The sequence below is a fragment of the Ceratotherium simum genome, chromosome 14 (genome assembly GCF_057802395.1).
Source record: "Ceratotherium simum simum isolate JZ-2026a chromosome 14, ASM5780239v1, whole genome shotgun sequence".
In the NCBI taxonomy this organism is placed as follows: Eukaryota; Metazoa; Chordata; class Mammalia; order Perissodactyla; family Rhinocerotidae; genus Ceratotherium; species Ceratotherium simum.
Genome location: NC_141913.1, coordinates 2708352 through 2726998, shown reverse-complemented (window position 1 = coordinate 2726998; position 18647 = coordinate 2708352). Strand labels below are relative to the sequence as shown.

Below are 18647 nucleotides of genomic sequence, written 5' to 3'. Positions count from 1 at the left end.
GACATCCACCTGACAAATGATGGTAATAAACCACGGCCCAGCCTTCTGCAGACATGGTTCTAAGCTCAGTCATGGTCCCTGAGTTCTCTAAGCGCTCCCTCTGCACCCAAGGGCACTGGCAGGTAGAGCAAGGCTGTCCCCCATCAGCCACGTGGCTACAGACCACTCAATTATGCCACCAAGCCTCAGCCACTCATCTGGAGAAGGGGATGACAGCACCAGCCTCAACCTGGGCTGTTTTAAGAATTAAGTGAAAACACAAATTGCCAAGCATGAAGTCTGACACACAGCAAGTACTGTATAGGGGTCATGATTGTGGCATGAATTAGTTCTATTTAAAATTTTTTCTGAATGAAAAATTTTCTCCACAAATACTATTGAGACTTCTCATTTATTTCCTTGGAAATCTATATTTTAAAAAGGAAAGTGCTAAGAGCCCTATAAAGGCAGGGGTTTTCCTATTTTGCTCACTACTCTACCCCTGACCCCTAGACTAGTGTCTGGGACAAAGCAGATTTTCTCCAAAATAATTTTGAAATGAATAAAAAGTGAACCTTCTGTTTTTTTTTAAAAAATATGTCCTTTAAAAAATAATTTTCCTAAATGAATGTTCTTTCTAGCAGAGGAACCCTTCCTTTCAATTAAAGCTTACACCCAAACCCAATATTAGGAACAGAGACGAGCCAGCTGCTCTGAAAGGGGAGCACTTGAGGTTTCTGCGAGGCGCCTGAGAAGCACGCTTGCAGCAATTCCAGCGAGGCCAGAGCCGCGGGAGGTCCTGCCTGAAACCTGCTGACCGCTCCACACTTCGTTTGGGTCAGTGGGGGAGAAATCATGTCCCCAGTTTGAGGCAAGAGACAGGAGGCCTGCAGATGACAGACCATTTTATCTGCGGTCACTGGACGAAGTGTTGATGTGGACCTGTTCCTTGGTTTGACATGCTAATGGGGGAAAGTCAACATTTCTCTTGGTCCCTCAAGTTCAGCCTCCTGTGGGAGGAAAGCTGTTGCTTTCAGCAGTGCAGGTGGGAGGAAATCTGTGTTACTCCACTGGAGGGACTTGACACTTCCATTCATGACAGACAGTCATATTATTTCATGTCCGTGCCTTACAAGTAGTCGGGGCTCAATAAATTTATCTGGAATGTGGTGACAAATTGGGCCAGACAAGGAGAAAAACCTAGGGAAGCTGTGTCTTCCTAGTCTGCTCAAAAAAGAATATGGGTAGTGGCATGCTCCCAGGTCAGGTGTGTGGGTTAGAGCCCCCACTTACGATTTTTGGCAAGTTATTTCATCTTGCTTTAGCTTGCTCATCTGTACACTGGGGATTAACAGTGCCCACCTCATGGGATTATTGTGAGCATTAAAATAAAACACAAAAAGAGATTAGAAAAAAGCCTAGGCTAGAGTAAGTGGAGGATAATATCAGTTGTTATTATTGTGTGCGTGTAACAGACACCCACACTTTTCTTCTCACTATCTTTACAGGTGATGCCCAAACAGACAACAGCAACTCAGAAATGGACCCATATGCAGTCAGAATTTTTCCTCCTGGTGACCTGCTTTAAGAACTAGTTTCCTAGAATATATTTTGCTTAAAACCTGAGGCTCCCTATCCATATTTCACCCAGGCCGTGGGGAAGGTGAGTGGTTGGGGCACAGGGCACCTGTGGATTGTGATGGCTTCTGTATTTGTTAGGAGAGCCAGTGCACAGACACTGTTATTTCAGAGTGGACTAGAGGAAATTCCGCTGGTAACACCATTTGAGCTTCCGAATGAGAGATGCTACAACAGAACTGAATCATGGCTACTCTACATGCACCAGGCTTTTCGTCAGCTCCTCTGAAGAGAGATTACGTTTACCTTCCTGTACTGTGGGACTTTCCAGGGCAGTTTTGTAAAAGGCAGGCACCACAGTAGAGCTTCCCAATCTTTAGAAGCAGGGCTGTCTTAGGATCTACTGTTCCTCCTTGTCAGAATCCTCCCTCTTTCATACTTTATTTCTCTCAGAACCTTAGGATAAATGCTGCCCATTCCCTGTGATTTGCCACCCTTGGGCTTCTCAAATTGTTCTGGAATGTTCTCGTAGGGACTTCAATCTCCAACAAAACTGCACTCTCATCTCACATAAACAGAGCTTTGAAATAAAGTGTTTCCCAATCATCTCCTACTGTTCAGTCGGTTACCCGCCCCGCAATTTTTTTTTAACTTGGCCTGCTACTTCTCCAAATTTAATTGCTTTGGTCCCTTCATGATGGAGAAATCAACACAAACGTACAGCATATTTCCTAAGCAGACTGAGATTGTTTTTATTTCTCTTTATATGCATGGTAATATCTTCTCTTTATTTTAAAGTTGATTCTACTAGATTATAACCTCTTGTGGTCAGAGAGCACATGGTGTCCATTCTGAATATCACTAAGAGCATCTTTCACCAAGGCCACAGGGCCCACCCAAGGGGCTCCACTCCCAGCACAGCCTGCACTGCCATATGCAGCAGTCCTGCCTAACACACACCAAATGAGCATGAAGTATTTAACTCTTCACCACAGTAATGAACACAGTGCCTGAATAGACACTATCTCAATGGAAGAAGGGGCAAGTTATGATCAGGTTCACTGGGGCTTTCCAGAGCACTGGTAATGGTCCTGCTGTGGAGCTGGTTAGTTGTTTGTTTGTTTTTTGCAGGGAAAGATTTGCCCTGAGCTAACATTTGTTGCCAGTCTTCCTCTTTTTTTTCCTTTTTCCCTCCCCAAAGCCCCAGTTGTATATCCTAGTTATAAGTCATTCTAGTTCTTCTATGTGAGCCGCCACCACAGCATGGCAACTGACAGATGGGTGGTGTGGTTCCACGACCCGGAAGGGAATCTGGGCTGCTGAAGCAGTGAGCACTGAACTTTAACTGTCAAGCCATCAGAGCTGGCACAGTTAGTGATTTTATGAGTGTTTGCTTTACAACAATCTATTAAATTGTATGTGAATGTTTGATACCCTTTTCTGTACCTATATTTCACTATTTAAAAATGAGGCTACCTTGAGGACATTATGCTAAGTGAAATAAGCCAGACATAAAAGGGCAAATACTGTATGATTCCCACTTATATGAAGTACCTAGAGTGGTCAAAGTCAGAGAAACAGAAAGTGGAATGGGGTTGTCAGGGGCTGGAGGAGGGAGTTAGTGTTTAACAGGTGCAGAGTTTCAGTTTGGGAAGATGGAAATTCTGGAGAGGGATGGTGGTGACAGTTGCCCAACAATGTGAATGAGCTTCATCCCACTGAACTGTACACTTAAAAATGGTTAAGATGGAGTGACGTCAGCAACATGGCAGAGTGAGCTTTCCCGTAAACTTTTCCCCCGATGAGATACAACAAAAGGGACATTCATAGACCAACAAGAGACACTTACACAGCACAAAGGGACATCGGAAAGACCCACACTGCTGCACATCTGAGAGTGAACATGCTGGAGCCCCCAGAGGAAGTGGGGAGAGGTAAGGAGAAATCTTCTCCCTCCCCATCAGATCGGCGATTGGGGTCTCGCAGCTCCCAGAGAGAAGGGGGGGCGGCCCTCTGCAGGGAAACCATAGCTCTTCAGGCTCTCTCAGCCAGTGGGAAACTCCCACACAGAGGACTCATATCTGCTGCAGGGGTGCCATGAACATTTGAGCACCCCAGGAGAGCAGATAACAAGGGGTGAGCAAGAAGCCCCCTCCCCACGGTCCTGGCAGGCAAAAGAGAGAGCCCCTCCCCCCTGCATGCCCAACACTGCAGCTCAGCCAACCAGTCAGAGCAGGCGCAGCGGAGCACAGGTAGCCGTGGTGGAGTGCAGATAGCCATGGCAGAGCACAGGGGGCTCAGATTACACAGCCTTTGACCCCCACATGGTGGCAGCAGGTGGAAACTGCAACCAGATATTTCCAGGATGAGGAAAAACAAAGTGAATACAGCAAGCACAATGCAAAAGTACATTAAATTGCCAGACCAGAAGGAAAATGACAAGCACCCAGAAATCAACCCTGAGGGCACAGAAATCCATAACCTAAACGACAGAGAATTCAAAACAGCTATCATTAAAAAGCTCAACAAAATACAAGAAAACACAGAGAAACAATTCAACAAGATAAGGAGTTTCTTCCCAAAAGAGATTCAACTCATAAAGAAAAACCAATCAGTATTGATGGAGATGAAGAACACAATGGAGGAGAATCCGGAATCTTGAAAGAACAGAGCTGACAATATGGAGGGAAGAATTAGCATTATAGAGGATAGGAATACAGATATGCTCCAGACAGAGGAGGAGAGAGAACTAAGACTAAAAAGAAATGAAGAAAGTCTCCAAGAAATATCCAACTCAATTAGGGAATGTAACATAAGAATTATAGGTATTCCTGAGGGAGAAGAGAGGGAAAGAGGAACAGAGAGCCTATTCAAGGAAATAGTAGCTGAGAACTTTCCAAATCTGGAGAAGGAGTAGGAAATACCAGTAAGTGAAGCTAATAGGTCGCCTAAATATGTGAACAGGCAAAGGCACACTCCACGACATATAGTGGTAAGGCTGGCTACAGTCAATGACAAAGAAACAATATTAAGGGCAGCTAGACAAAAACAAAAAATAATGTACAAAGGGACTCCCATTAGGCTCTCAGCGGATTTCTCAACAGAAACTTTACAGGCTAGGATAGACTGGAATGATATATTCAAAATACTGAAAGACAAAAACTTTCAGCCAAGAATACTCTATCCAGTGAAAATATCCTTCAAATATGAAGGAGAAATAATAACTTTCCCAGATAAACAAAAGCTAAGGGAGTTCATGGCCACGAGACCCCCACTACAAGAAATACTCAAGAAGGCCCTCAGGCCTGAAAAAAAGAAGAGAAAGGGAATACAAAGCTTGGAGCAAGGAGAAAAATAGGTAGATAAACTCAGAAAAATAGTAGATCTTTACCGGAATAGGTTAGCAACCACTTAAATACCAAAATCAAAGATCAAAGGAAGGAATTCACCAAAAATAAATATAACCTCATCACTTTAAACACACACCCACAACACAAGATAGAATAAGTTGTGACAAGAATAACTTAGAAGGGGAAGAGGAAAGAGATCAAATTGACTTAGGATAAGGAAATAAGAGGCCATCAGACAATGGACTATCTCATATACAAGATTTTTTATACAAACCTCAAGGTAACTGCTAAACAAATAATCAGAACAAAATCACATATGATAAATAAAGAGAAAACTAAAAGTGTCATAAGACAGAACAACCAAACTGAATTGGCAGTCCGAAACACATGGGACAAGAAACAAAGGAAATGCAAAAGAACTGGAAAATAAGCAATAAAACAGCAACATTAAGCCCTCATATATCAATAATTACTCTAAATGTAAATGGATTGAACTCTCCAATCAAAAGACACAGAGTGGCAGGATGGATTAAAAAGCAAGACCCGACAATATGTTACCTCCAGGAAACACATCTCAGCTCTAAAGACAAGCACAGGCTCAGAGTGAAAGGATGGAAGACAATACTCCAAGCTAACGGCAAACAAAAGAAAGCAGGTGTTGCCATACTTATATCAGACAAAGTAGACTTCAAGATAAAACAGGTTAAGAGAGACAAAGAAAGGAAATAGATAATGATAAAAGGGACACTCCACCAAGAAGACATATCAATTATAAATATATGTGCATCCAACATAGGAGCACCAAAGTACATAAAGCAACGACTAACCAACCTAAAAGGAGGTATTAACAACAACACAATAATAGTAGGGGATCTTAATACCCCACTTACATCAATGGATAGATCATCCAGACAAAAAGTCAATAAACATGAACTTAAATGAAAAACTGGACGAGACGGACCTAGTAGACATATACAGAGCACTCCATCCCAAAACAGCTGACTACACATTCTTCTCAAGTGCACGTGGAACATTCTCAAGGATAGACCATATGTTGGGAAACAAGGCAAGCCTCAATAAATTTAAGAAGATTGAAATCATAACAAGCATCTTTTCAGACCATAACACTATGAAACCGGAAATCAACTACAAGAAAAAAACTGGGAAAGTGACAAAGATGTGGAGATTAAACAACATGCTACTGAACAACCCATGGATCACTGATGAAATTAAAGGATAAATCAAAAAATATCTGGAAACAAACGAAAATGAAAATACACCAGACCAACGCATATGGGATGCAGCAAAAGTGGTCCTGAGAGGGAAATTCATAGCAATACAGGCCCACCTTAACAAACAAGAAAAAGCCCAAATAAGCAACCTTAAATTACACCTAATAGAACTAAAAAAAGAAGATCAAACAAAGCCCAAAGTCAGCAGAAGAGAAATAATAAAAATTAGAGCAGAAATAAATGAAATTGAGACCAAAAAAACAATAGAAAGGATTAGTGAAACAAAGAGTTGGTTCTTTGAGAAGATAAACAAAACTGACAAACTCTTAGCCAGACTTACTAATAAAAAAAAAGAGAAAAGGTTCAAATAAATAAAATTAGAAATGAAAGAGGAGAAATTACAATGGATACCCAGAAACACAAAGGATTATAAGAGAATACTGTGAGAAACTATATGCCAACAAACTGGACAATCTAGAAGAAATGGATAAATTCTTAGACTCATACAACCTCCCAAAACTGAACCAAGAAGAAATAGAGAATCTGAATAGACTAATCACAAGTAAAAAGATTGAAATAATAATCAAAAACCTCCCAAAAAATAAAAGTCCAGGACCAGATGGCTTCTCCAGTGAATTTTACCAAATATTCAAAGAAGATTTAACACCCATCCTTCTCAAACTATTCCAAAAAATAGAGGAAGATGGAACACTTCCTAACTCATTCTATGAGGCCAACATCACCCTGATACCAAAGCTAGACAAAGACAATACAAAGAAAGAAAATTGCAGGCCAATATCACTGATGAACATAGATGCAAAAATCTTCAACAAAATATTGGCAAACCAAATACAGCAATACATTAAAAAGATCATACACATGATCAAGTGGGATTTACACCACGGACGCAGGGATGGTTCAACATTCGCAAATTAATCAATGTGATACACCACATCAACAAAACGAGGAATAAAAACCACATGGTCATCTCAATAGTTGCAGAGAAGGCATTTGACAAGATCCAACATCCATTTATGATAAAAAACTCTCAACAAAATGGGTTGTTGTTGAAGGTAAGTACCTTAACTTTATAAAGGCTATTTAAGACAAACCCACAGCCAACATCATACTCAAAGGGGAAAGTCTGAAAGCCATTCCTCTGAGAACAGGAATGAGACAAGGCTGCCCACTCTTACCACTCTTATTCAACATAGTACTGGAGGTTTTGGCCAGAGCAATTAGGTAAGAAAAAGGAATCCAAATAGGCAACAAAGAAGTGAAACTCTCAGTATTTGCAGATGACATGATTTTATATATAGAAACCCCTAAAGAATCCATTGGAAAACTATTAGAAATAATCAACAACTACAGCAAAGTCGCAGGGTACAAAATCAGCCTACAAAAATCAGTTGCATTTCTGTATGCTAATAACGAACTAACAGAAAGAGAGCTCAAAAAGATAATACCATTTACAATTGCATCAAAAAGAATAAAATATCTAGGAATAAATCTTACCAAGGAGGTGAAAGACCTATACAATGAAAACTACAAGACATTATTGAAAGAATTGATGATGACATAAAGAAATGGAAAGATATCTCATGCACATGAATTAGAAGAATTAACATAGTTAAAATGTCTATATTACCTAAAGCAATTTACAGATTCAGTGCAATCCCAATCAGAATCCCAAGGACACTCTTCACAGAAACAGAACAAAGAATACTAACATTCATATGGGGCAACAAAAGACCCCGTATAGCTAAAGCAATCCTGAAAAAGAAGAACAACGCTGGAGGAATCACAATCCCTGACTTCAAAACATACTACAAAGTGATAGTAATTAAAACAGCATGGTACTGGTACAAAAACAGACATACAGATCAATGGAACAGAACTGTAAGTCCAGAAATAAAACCTCATATCTATGGGCAGCTAATCTTTGACAAAGGAGCTGAGGACATACAGTGGAGAAAAGAAAGTCTCTTCAATAAACGGTGCTGGGAAAACTGGACAGCCACTTGCAAAAGAATGAAAGTAAACCACCTTCTTTCACCATACACAAAAATTAACTCAAAATGGATCAAAGACCTGAAGGTGAGACCTGAAACTATAAAACTCCTGGAGGAAAATATAGGTGGTACACTACTCGCCATCAGCCATAAAGGGATCTTTTTGAATTCCATGTCTACTCAGACAAGGGAAACAAAAGAAAAAATAAGCAAGTGGGACTTCATCAGATTAAAGAGCTTCTACAAGACAAATGAAACCAGGATCAAAATGAATAGACAACCCACCAGCTTGAAGAAAATATTTGCAAAACATATATCTGACAAGGGGTTAATCTCCATAATATATAAAGAACTCACACAACTGAATAACAAAAAAACAAACAACCCGATCAAAAAATGGGCAGAGAAAATGAACAGACACGTCTCCAAAGAAGATATACAGATGGCCAATAGGCAGATGAAAATATGTTCAACATCAGTAATCATCAGGGAAATGCAAATCAAAACAACACTAAGATATCACCTCACGCCTGTTAGAATGGCTATAATCACCAAGACAAAAAACAACAAATGTTGGAGAGGATGTGGAGAAACAGGAACCCTCATACACAGCTGGTGGGAATGCAAACTGGTGCAGCCTCTATGGAAAATGGTATGGAGATTCCTCAAAGAATTAAAAATAGAAATATTCTATGAGCCAGCTATCCCACTACTGGGAATCTATCCAATGCACCTGAAATCAACAATCCAAAGAGGCTTATGCACCCCTATGTTCATTGCAGCATTATTCACCATAGCCAAGAAGTGGAAGCAACTCAAGTGTCCCTTGTCTGATGATTGGATCAAGATGATGTTGTATATATATACAATGGAATACTACTCAGCCATAAAAAAAGACAAAATCGTCCCATTTGCAACAACATGGATGGACCTGGAGGGTATTATGTTAAGTGAAATAAGCCAGAAAGAGCAAGACAAACACCGTATGATCTCACTCATATGTGGACTATAAACCAACACATCGACAGAGAAAACTGTATTGTGGTTGCCAGGGGCAAGGGGGGTAGGGGTGGGCACAAGGGGTGAAGGGAGACATGTATATGGTGATTGACAAACAATAACGTACAACCAAAATTTCACAATGTTATAAACTATTAAGACATCAATTAAAAAAATGGTTAAGATGGTAAGTTTTATGTTATGTGTATTTTACCATGATTAAAAACAATAAGAGGGGCCGTCCCGGTGGCGCAAGCGGTTAAGTGCACGCGCTCTGCTGCGGCAGCCTGGGTTCACCGGTTCGGATGCCAGCACGCAGCCACAGACCGCTTGTCAGGCCATGCTGTGGCGGCGTCCCATATAAAGTGGAGGAAGATGGGCATGGATGTTAGCCCAGGGCCTGTCTTCCTCAGCAAAAAGAGGACGATTGGCAGATGTTAGCTCAGGGCCGATCTTCCTCACACACAAAAAAACAAAACAACACAGTAAGAATCCAGTTTCTCCATTCCTCCATTGTAGAACCCCTCCTCACATTCCACTTTAACCCTGAACATCGTAGGAAATAGCGCTTGCAGGGAAGGGAGGACATCTCCCGGACTTGCAGTCTTACAGCCCTTGGGATTCCTCTGCTGGGCAGATTCTCCTGAGAAGGGCTGCTTCCCTTCCCCTGACGAAATAAAGGCAGTGGTGGCAGTGACTCTATAGCTTGTTACTAGAGGACAACTGTCATACATTATTAACATGTATTCAGTGGAAATGTTTAAGAATTATTGAAGTGAGTTTTACGAGGTGTTCTTTCTTTCAGTGATAAAGTAAGTGAGAGTACTGACAAGTGAATGTATCTTAAAGCAAGGAGATAGATATTTTAACAGTCAGAGAGGGCTAAATCTCTAGGAGGAAGGAGTCCAGCGGCGGAGGAGAACACAGGAACACGAGTTTTGCCCATGGAGAGGAGGCTGGTCATCACGTGACTGCACTTCTTGGCTGTAATGGGTCAGCACTTATCAAGTTAATCCTCTGCCTTCTGGCAGGTCAATGTGAAAACCATCCTTCCCAATCAGCAGTAAAATAAATAGGAAAGTATCACCATTACCCACATGGAATCAGGGAAAGAAAAGCAAAAGCAATAAGATGACATGTCCCTGCAGCGGGAAGCGTCTTCTCTACCTGCTGCTTGGATGTCTGAGAACGCCTCAGTGACAGAAACCGGGATTCTCAGGCGCCCTCTTTTAAATCAAGCTCTCACTTGGCTGTAAGAACAATAAATATAGACTGTGGGGGGCAAATAAATCAGTACATAAAGGCTCTTCACCAGGTTGTTTTAATATCTCATTCAACTTGAATCAGATGCCAATTAAGAAGACTAACATATATCCACCACTCTTTTTAGGAAAACTCAATTTCATGCCTAGAGGATATTTCTTGCATGTGGTATATATGGTAGATACTCAGGCGAAAGATCCACAGAAATGCCACCAGCCCACTGGCTGAGCCCTGTCCTCCCAGTTTGCTTTGGAGGCCAACCAGCTGGGACAAGGCCTTTCTAAGTGCCAGGATCTACCATTTGGGATGAAAGGAGGAGGAAGTTTGGAGAACTCAACTGCTCAAGCATAAAAATTTGGAAAATCCAATAGATTCGTGGTTAACCATAGGTCAGTTATTGACCACGAAAGCCAAGGGGTCAAGACTATAAGGACTTGGTACTTCTGGGAGACACAGCCTGGCAAGGCTGAAAAGACCTGAGCTCTATAGTTATAAATTACCATCCTCTTTCTCCCTCAGTGTGGGGTGTTTTTTCTTCATTATTGTAAAGCCATTTCATGTTGATACTGTGCAGTAAACGAAAATAACAGGGCTTTGGTGTTCTGGAGACCATGATTTGAATGCTAGCTCTACTACTCCCACGAATTGGGAACTTAAACTCTGAACCTCGCTGAGTTTCATCTGTAAAAGTGGGTGGCAATGGGCAGCTTTGTAGGTAGTGTTGGGAAGACTAAGTGAGATAAGACATTTCAAGTTCCTGGAACATAGGACAGTCAGTTCCCATTCAAAAGAAATTACCCTGTTACATGAATAAAAGACGCCCTTGCTGAAGTTAAGCAATTCAAACCACAAGGAGCCCACATGCTCATTTGGGGAACAGCAGAGCAGGGTAGAACTGACAACTCTAAGCAGCCACTCTTTGGGGAAGGCGAGTTGGAACTAGTTTTAAAGATGAAACAGGAAAAAGGTTTGGAAACAGGCTGAATACTTAACAAGTCCTACCTCTTAATCCCCTGGCATCTATCCAACAACTTTTCTTTTCCATCCTTATTTCTGTACAACATAGCACACAGGATAAGATCAGGAGACTCTGGAGCCAGAATCCCTGGGTTTTAAGCCCAGTCCTGGCTCTTTCTAGGTGTAGGACCTGGGGCAAGTTATTTAACCTCTCTGTGCCTCAGTTTCTTCAGCTGTAAAATGAGAATAATAATAGCGCCTACCTTACAGAGTTTTTACGAGGATTAAGTGAGTTAATATAAGTAATGCATTAGTAAGTGTCTGGTACATAGTAAGAACCAAGTAAAAGGGAGCTGTCATTTGTATCAATAACGACAATTCAAGACCTGAAAATTTTTCACCCAGACTATTTCATTTTTGCCTCCAGACTCTTCCCTCTCCAATGAATCCATGCTGAAAGCTGCTTTTCCAAAACACAATTTGTTCTATCCCCACCTAGTTTAAACGATTCAATGATATCAACAGGGTACTGATCAATAGCAGTCTTATAAAACAATGCAATCTGATGTAATCATCAAGAAGTATTACTATACCTTTAACTTCTTTACCGAGAAAGATCTCTGTGACATATTGTAGAGTAAAATAGAGCAGGTTACAAAGCTGCATGTCTCATAAGAGTCTGTTTATATGAAATAATAATAAATAATGCGTTTGTATATGTATGTAGGAATGCATAGTGGGGTAACTGAAAGGATGGGCTTTCTGCTGGGTGGTAAAATTTGGAGCAATGTTTATTTTGCTATTTGTGATTTTATGTACTATTTCAATTGTCTATATAGTTTATACTGTCTTAGTAATCAGAAAGAAAACAATAAATCTATTTTTATTAAAAAAAAATAAAGCCAACAACTTCAAGGCATAGAAAAACAGAGATTTGAAGGAAACAAAAAAAAAATGTTTGCATTTGGTTGCTGAGGTTCTGGGCAATTTTTCCCAACTATTCTTTACTGAACAAATTTTGTTTAATGTATATGAATCGCTTTTATAATTGGGGGAAAAAAAAGAAACCTATTTGGCCATAGACTGAAATATGATCAAAATCCAACTAATATTTATATTATAATCACAACTCAATGTTACCCCATCAAGAAAGGTTACAAACTCTGCCAATTTGAGAAACTCAATCTGCATCAAGAACTTGTTGCTATTCCTCTCATTTCTTTCAAAAAAGCCATTACTACATAAAATGGGGCAAAAATAATATTTTTGGGTAAGAAACAGGCACACAAAGACCTGGTATAAAGCATAACAAACCATTGTTTACTGACGAAAAATTATAATCTGTTGGCGCTTTTCCCCATGTATGCATGCATGCATGTATTTATAAATCTGTATGCGAGCATATATGTATTTATGCACTCATATATGCACATATATATTCATGTGTGATTGTATACAGGTATGTAGGTACACGCATGCATATAAGTATCTATGCATGCATGTATGCACACATGCATTTATGTATGAGTGTCCACACGCATATATGTAGGTATGCATGTATTTAAGTATGTGTGTACACATGCATGCCTGCCTGCATTCGTACATTAGAGGTGGGGTAATTAGAGGTATAAAGCAGGTCTCTATGCTCTACTTTCAGTCCCTAAAACATGTCACTTCTGCCCTTTTCATCAAGTAACATGTTTAAAATACCTCTAAGTAGCTTCAAATGTTTTAACATTTTCATATTAAACACATGGGTATGGGCAACAGCCTTGCATTGTAACTGTATGTGATTAGCTATTACCATAGCGGCAGAAATGGAGTATGTCACTGATAATCTTTCACCTCTGATCAATTCTCTTTCTGCTAAATATTGATGACATATTGAAGGTAAACTGGAATCACAATGATCTAAGTAACATTTGCCCTCTGAGAGGAGACTTGAAATTAATTTGAACTACAATTGACTCCTGCACATAATGGCTTTGCTTCTCCTGTGGTTGCAGTCTTGCCGCAGACCGCTACTGCAGTGCTCGGTGTCCTGCCCCTTGCTGACTCCTTCTCCTGGCTGATGTCCCTGCTCGTGCCCACCTGGGGGCTAGCTGTGAAGGCTCTGAGCACGGGGCAAATAAGGAGCCTTTGAGTTCAGTGGGGGTGGCTCCCTGTGAAGCTTTGCTCTTGCTGCTGGTTTCACATGATGCTAACTTAGTCTTGCCTTGCTTCTGACTCTGTTTCATTTAGACCCTCTGTCAGAGACTTACTCCTTATTCTTCAGATTCCTGGTAGGACCTCTGACTCTTATGTTGCCTGATTTTTCTAGAGTTTACTCTTTGTCTTCCTAAGCATGTTGTATCAATCTGTTTCTCACTTACTCTTCTTCACTTCAGTTTTAATGCCGAAAGCTTTCCCAGCCAGTCCACCCTTATCTGACGAAACTCTTGTTTCCTCCTCCCCTCTTTACCTGCCTCTATACATAAACTGGATCAGGACAGTAGTAGATTCCTAAAAAGCGACACTGTTGGAGTCGCTCAGTTAGTGGAGAGAAGCACATTGCTATAAAAGAAAAGCCTGGAAAAGCGAAGTCTGCAGCATGGGCCATCAAGATTGGGTTACTGCTTAAAAGAATTGGGTGGGATAGATGGGGGTCAAAGGTCTCACTCTCCTCTTTGTACCTCACTATTACCCAGGAAAAAGGAGTAGGAGATCATGAGTAAAAGCAATCAAGATGGAAACCAAAGCTCAGAAAGGCCCCCTCCTCTCTTCCCCTTCATAAGCTGCCTATCCTTGCTGTCATGTCCTCGCTCACTTGCCTCCTCACCCCTCTCCCACTCCATTCAAAGCAGCGCTTGATAATTTCATCGATAACCCTCCCATTGCTACATCAGGGTCTTCATTGTACTAGATCTTCCAGCAGGACACTATTGACGCCCCCTTTTCTTGATGACAGAATGCTCCTTTGTGTGTGTTAAGCAGTTTTGTCTTAGGATTTCTCATTATTAAAGCCCCTTCAGGCTGGGTCCTAGGCTCTTTACGCCCTCTATGCTCCCTCCACAGGTAATCTTACCACACCAATGGCCTCAACCACCACTTATCTGCCCATGATTCACTAATTCATATTCAGGCCCACACCTCTCTCTCTGGGTTCCAGAGCAGTCTGTATAACTGCCTGCTTGACATCTCAATTGAAAATTTCAAAGGCATCTCAATATGTCCCCAAAGTAAACTCATAAGCTCTCTCTGCCTTTGTCAACCTCATGCCTACCCGAGCTCCCCTCTAAATCTGTTTCCCTTCCAGTGTTTCCCATCTTAGTAAATGGCTTGTCCTTCCATCTGTCTGTCTGTCCATCCATCCACCCATCCACCCATCCATCCATCCTCCTGCACGTCAGAAGCTCAGGAGTCATCTCTGATCCCGTGTCTCCTTGCCCCACATCCTGCCCCTCCAGTTTGATCAAGCACTTCCCTTGAATCCATCTGCTTCTCTTCTTTCTAGTCCACATTGTCATCGCCTCTCGCTGGGGCTACTGAGAGACTCTCTTAACTAGTGTCCCCTCCCAATTCATTTCTCACTTTGTAGTCAGATTAAACTTTCCAAAGGCAAATTTGATTAACAACCCCTGCCCTTCCCCCGCAAAGCCCTTGAATGAGGTTTCCCTTGTTCTTATAATAAAGACTAAAATCCTTAATCTGCCCTGGAAGGCCCTGCAGGTCTGGCTTCCACCTCCCTCTCTCTGGCCTACCTCCCTCTCCCAGCCCTTCCAGCTCCGGCCACTTGGCCTTACTTCAGGTCCTCAGACTCAGGGGTTCCCTCACGTGAAGGGTCTGTGCTCATGATGCACCCTCCGTCTGCAACACCCCCTGCTCTAGTCCTTTATCAAGTGGTCTTCCATTTCACATCCCCGGGGAAGCCCTCCTACACCTTCCGAATAAGTCAACCCCCACATTAGGGGTTCTCACAGGACCATGGACCTCTTTTTTGTGGCTCTTAACTTTTATTTCATTTCATTTATTTATTTATTTTTTTGTGAGGAAGATCGGCCCTGAGCTAACATGTGCCAGTCCTCCTCTGTCTGCCGAGCAAGACCGGCCCTGGGCCAACATCCATGCCCATCTTCCTCCACCCGACATGGGACGCTGCCACAGCATGGCTTGCCAAGCAGTGCGTCAGCACACGCCCGAGATCCGAACCGGCGAACCCCGGGCTGCCGCAGCAGAGCGCGCGCACCCAACCACCTGCGCCACCGGGCCGGCCCATCTTTTATTTTTATAATCATATAATTCACCTGTATAATCTTTTAAGTCTCAGGAGCTGTGTCTATTTTGGCTCACTGCGGTCACCCCAGTGTCTTCACATTGCCACCTCTCCCCTCGCTCACTCTGCTCCAGTAACACAGGCTCCTTGCTCCAACAGGCACCACGCTGAGGCAGGTGTGTCCCTCCCTCAGGGCCTCTGCCTGGACCTGGCTCCCTTCCTCACCTGCGTCAGGTGCTGGCTTGCATCTTACCCCCTCAGGGAGGCTTTCTTGACCAGGATTTAAAAACTGCAACCTCCGCCCACCCATCTCCCTTCCCTGCCTTCTTTTCTCTGTTACACGCCTCACTCTCTAATATACCCATTCTACAGTTTACTTAATGATTGTTTCTCTATCGCCCCACAAGAGTGTTAAGCGCTATACCGACAAAGAATCCTGTCTGTTGTATTCCCTGGTCTCTCTCTGACACCTAGAATAGTGCCTGGCGTGGAGGCTCTCAATAAACATCCGTTGAAAGAATAACTTCAGCTTGACACAGAGCCTGGCACACGGCCGACCAATATGTCTTTGGTCTGAATGGACCACAGAAAGGAGGAGAGAGCCTGGGAAGGGCCTGCAGATTCCGGCTCCTTATCTCCAATTGCAGCCCCCAGAAAAGAGGACCCCAGCTCCCAGGGGGCTGAGGTTAGCCGGGAGACTTGGTGTGTGTCTTAAGCTCAGAGTTAATGACAATTAGAAACTGCTGCGAGTATTGGGTATCAGGAGGGCTATATTTTGTGGTGGCAGTGGTGGCCAGGGTATTCATTTATATTTGGATAGGGCTAGCTCAGCACTTTTATAGTGTGAATAAGGGAAAAGTTTAACTTACGTAAGAGCAAAAGCCAATAAACAGTTTTTAAGCACCATTAAAACCATTTTATATGCAAACATTGCTATAAAACAATGAATGTGATCATTACAAGCACTTCTTATGTTCTCTGAAAAGCACTAACAAGAATCTCTAAGATATGTTGACCAAATACCCCAATTCCTCATCCGAGTTAGTGGTGTTCTTCCCAAGGCTTAGGCCCTCTGAGGGAGGCTTCCCAGTCCGTGAAACTGATCTTTCTACAATTACCTAACTTTTTAGGGGGAGGGGAAATGGTAACACTTTTCTCTGTGCCTATAAAGAAACAACTGATATAGGTGTATACATAAGCATGACTTAGATAAGTATTTTTATTCTTTTTATTCCTCAAATCCTTCTGCAACTCTAACAATATTAGAGATTTATTTTTCACTGCTGTTAACTAAAGACACCACAGACAGCCTCAGATGAAGCAGTTCCCAAATGAAGACTCTCAGAGAGGTACTAAGCCCTGCAGTGGCCTCATCAGACTTGACTGGGGAGCCCACACTGACCTGGAGCCACTCCCTAGGGAAAGGGCACTCAGACTGCGAGGCCTAAGAAAGACCATGCAAGGGCGGAACCAGGTGATTCTGGTGTTGAAGCCAACAGTTATCGGGACTTCCACAACCCAAAAGTGGCATCAAACTAATCCTATTTATCAGAGGTGGATTAACAGTAGTGTCTAAGGATTTGGATACCCTATTTTAAAAGCATTAATAATTGTTTGGCAGGTAGTGTAAGTGGTTGCTGTCTCAGGATATGCCAGCATACAGCCTTATAGATAACTACCATAATAGTAGTTACTATAAATACCCAGACAGTTCTAGAGGGATTTTAGAAAACAAGAGGAAAAGATAACCATCGCAACATCACAGATGAACCTGAAGGACATTATACTAAGTGAAATAAGCCAGACACAGAAAGAAAAAACTGCATGATCTCACTGATACGTGGAATCTAAAAATGTGGAATACACAGAAGCAGAGAGAAGCACAGGGGTTACCAGGAGCGGGGAGGTGGGGGAAGCGGGGAGATGTTGGTCAAAGGGGACAAAGCTGCAGTTATGCGGGATGAATAAGTTCTAGACGTCTAATGTACAGCATGATGACCATGGTTAATAACACTGTATTGAATCTGGAAATCTGCCAAGAAGGTAGATTTCAGGTGTTTTTATCACACACACACAAAAATGGCAACTATGTGAAGAGAAGATATGTCAATTAGCTTGATGTGGTAACCATTTCACTATGTATACATATATCACATCATCATGTGCACACTTTATTTATTTTTTTTTTTTTTTGCTTCACTCCTTTATTTTATTTTATTTTATTTTTTTATTTTTTATTTTTTATTTTTTTTAATTTTTTGTTTATTGCAGTAACATTGGTTTATAACATTGTAAAAATTTCAGGTGTACATCATTGTACTTCTATTTCTGCATAGATTACATCATGTTCACCACCAAAATACTAATTACAACCCACCACCACACACATGTACCCAATTATCCCTTTCACCCTCCTTCCTCCCCCCTTCCCCTCTGGTAACCACCAATCCAATCTCTGTCCCTATGTGTTTGTTTATTGTTGTTATTATCTACTACTTAATGAAGGAAATCATACGGTATTTGACCTTCTCCCTCTGACTTATTTCACTTTGCATCATGCCCTCAATGTCCATCCATGTTATCACAAATGGCTGGATTTCATCGTTTCTTATGGCTGAGTAGTATTCCATTGTGTATATATACCACAGCTTTTTTATCCATTCGTCCCTTGATGGGCACTTAGGTTGCTTCCAAGTCTTGGCTATCGTGAATAAGGCTGCAATGAACACAGGGGTGCATGTACCTTTGCAAATTGGTGTTTTCAAGTTCTTTGGATAAATACCCAACAGTGGAATAGCTGGATCGTATGGTAGTTCTATCCTTGATTTTTTGAGGAATCTCCATACTGTTTTCCATAGTGGCTGCACCAGTTTGCACTCCCACCAGCAGTGTATGAGAGTTCCCTTCTCTCCACAACCTCTCCAACACATGTTGTTTCCTGTCTTGTTAATTATAGCCATTCTGACGGGCGTGAGGTGATATCTCATTGTAGTTTTGATTTGCATTTCCCTGATAGTTAGTGATT

The 18647-nt window shown here is 41.8% G+C and overlaps 1 protein-coding gene across 2 annotated transcripts in view; it reads right to left on the bottom strand.

Annotated features, from left to right (window-relative positions):
• PTPRM (protein tyrosine phosphatase receptor type M) overlaps positions 1-18647 on the bottom strand; it is a 771664-nt gene that overhangs the window by 85187 nt on the left and 667830 nt on the right. The window lies entirely within an intron of this gene.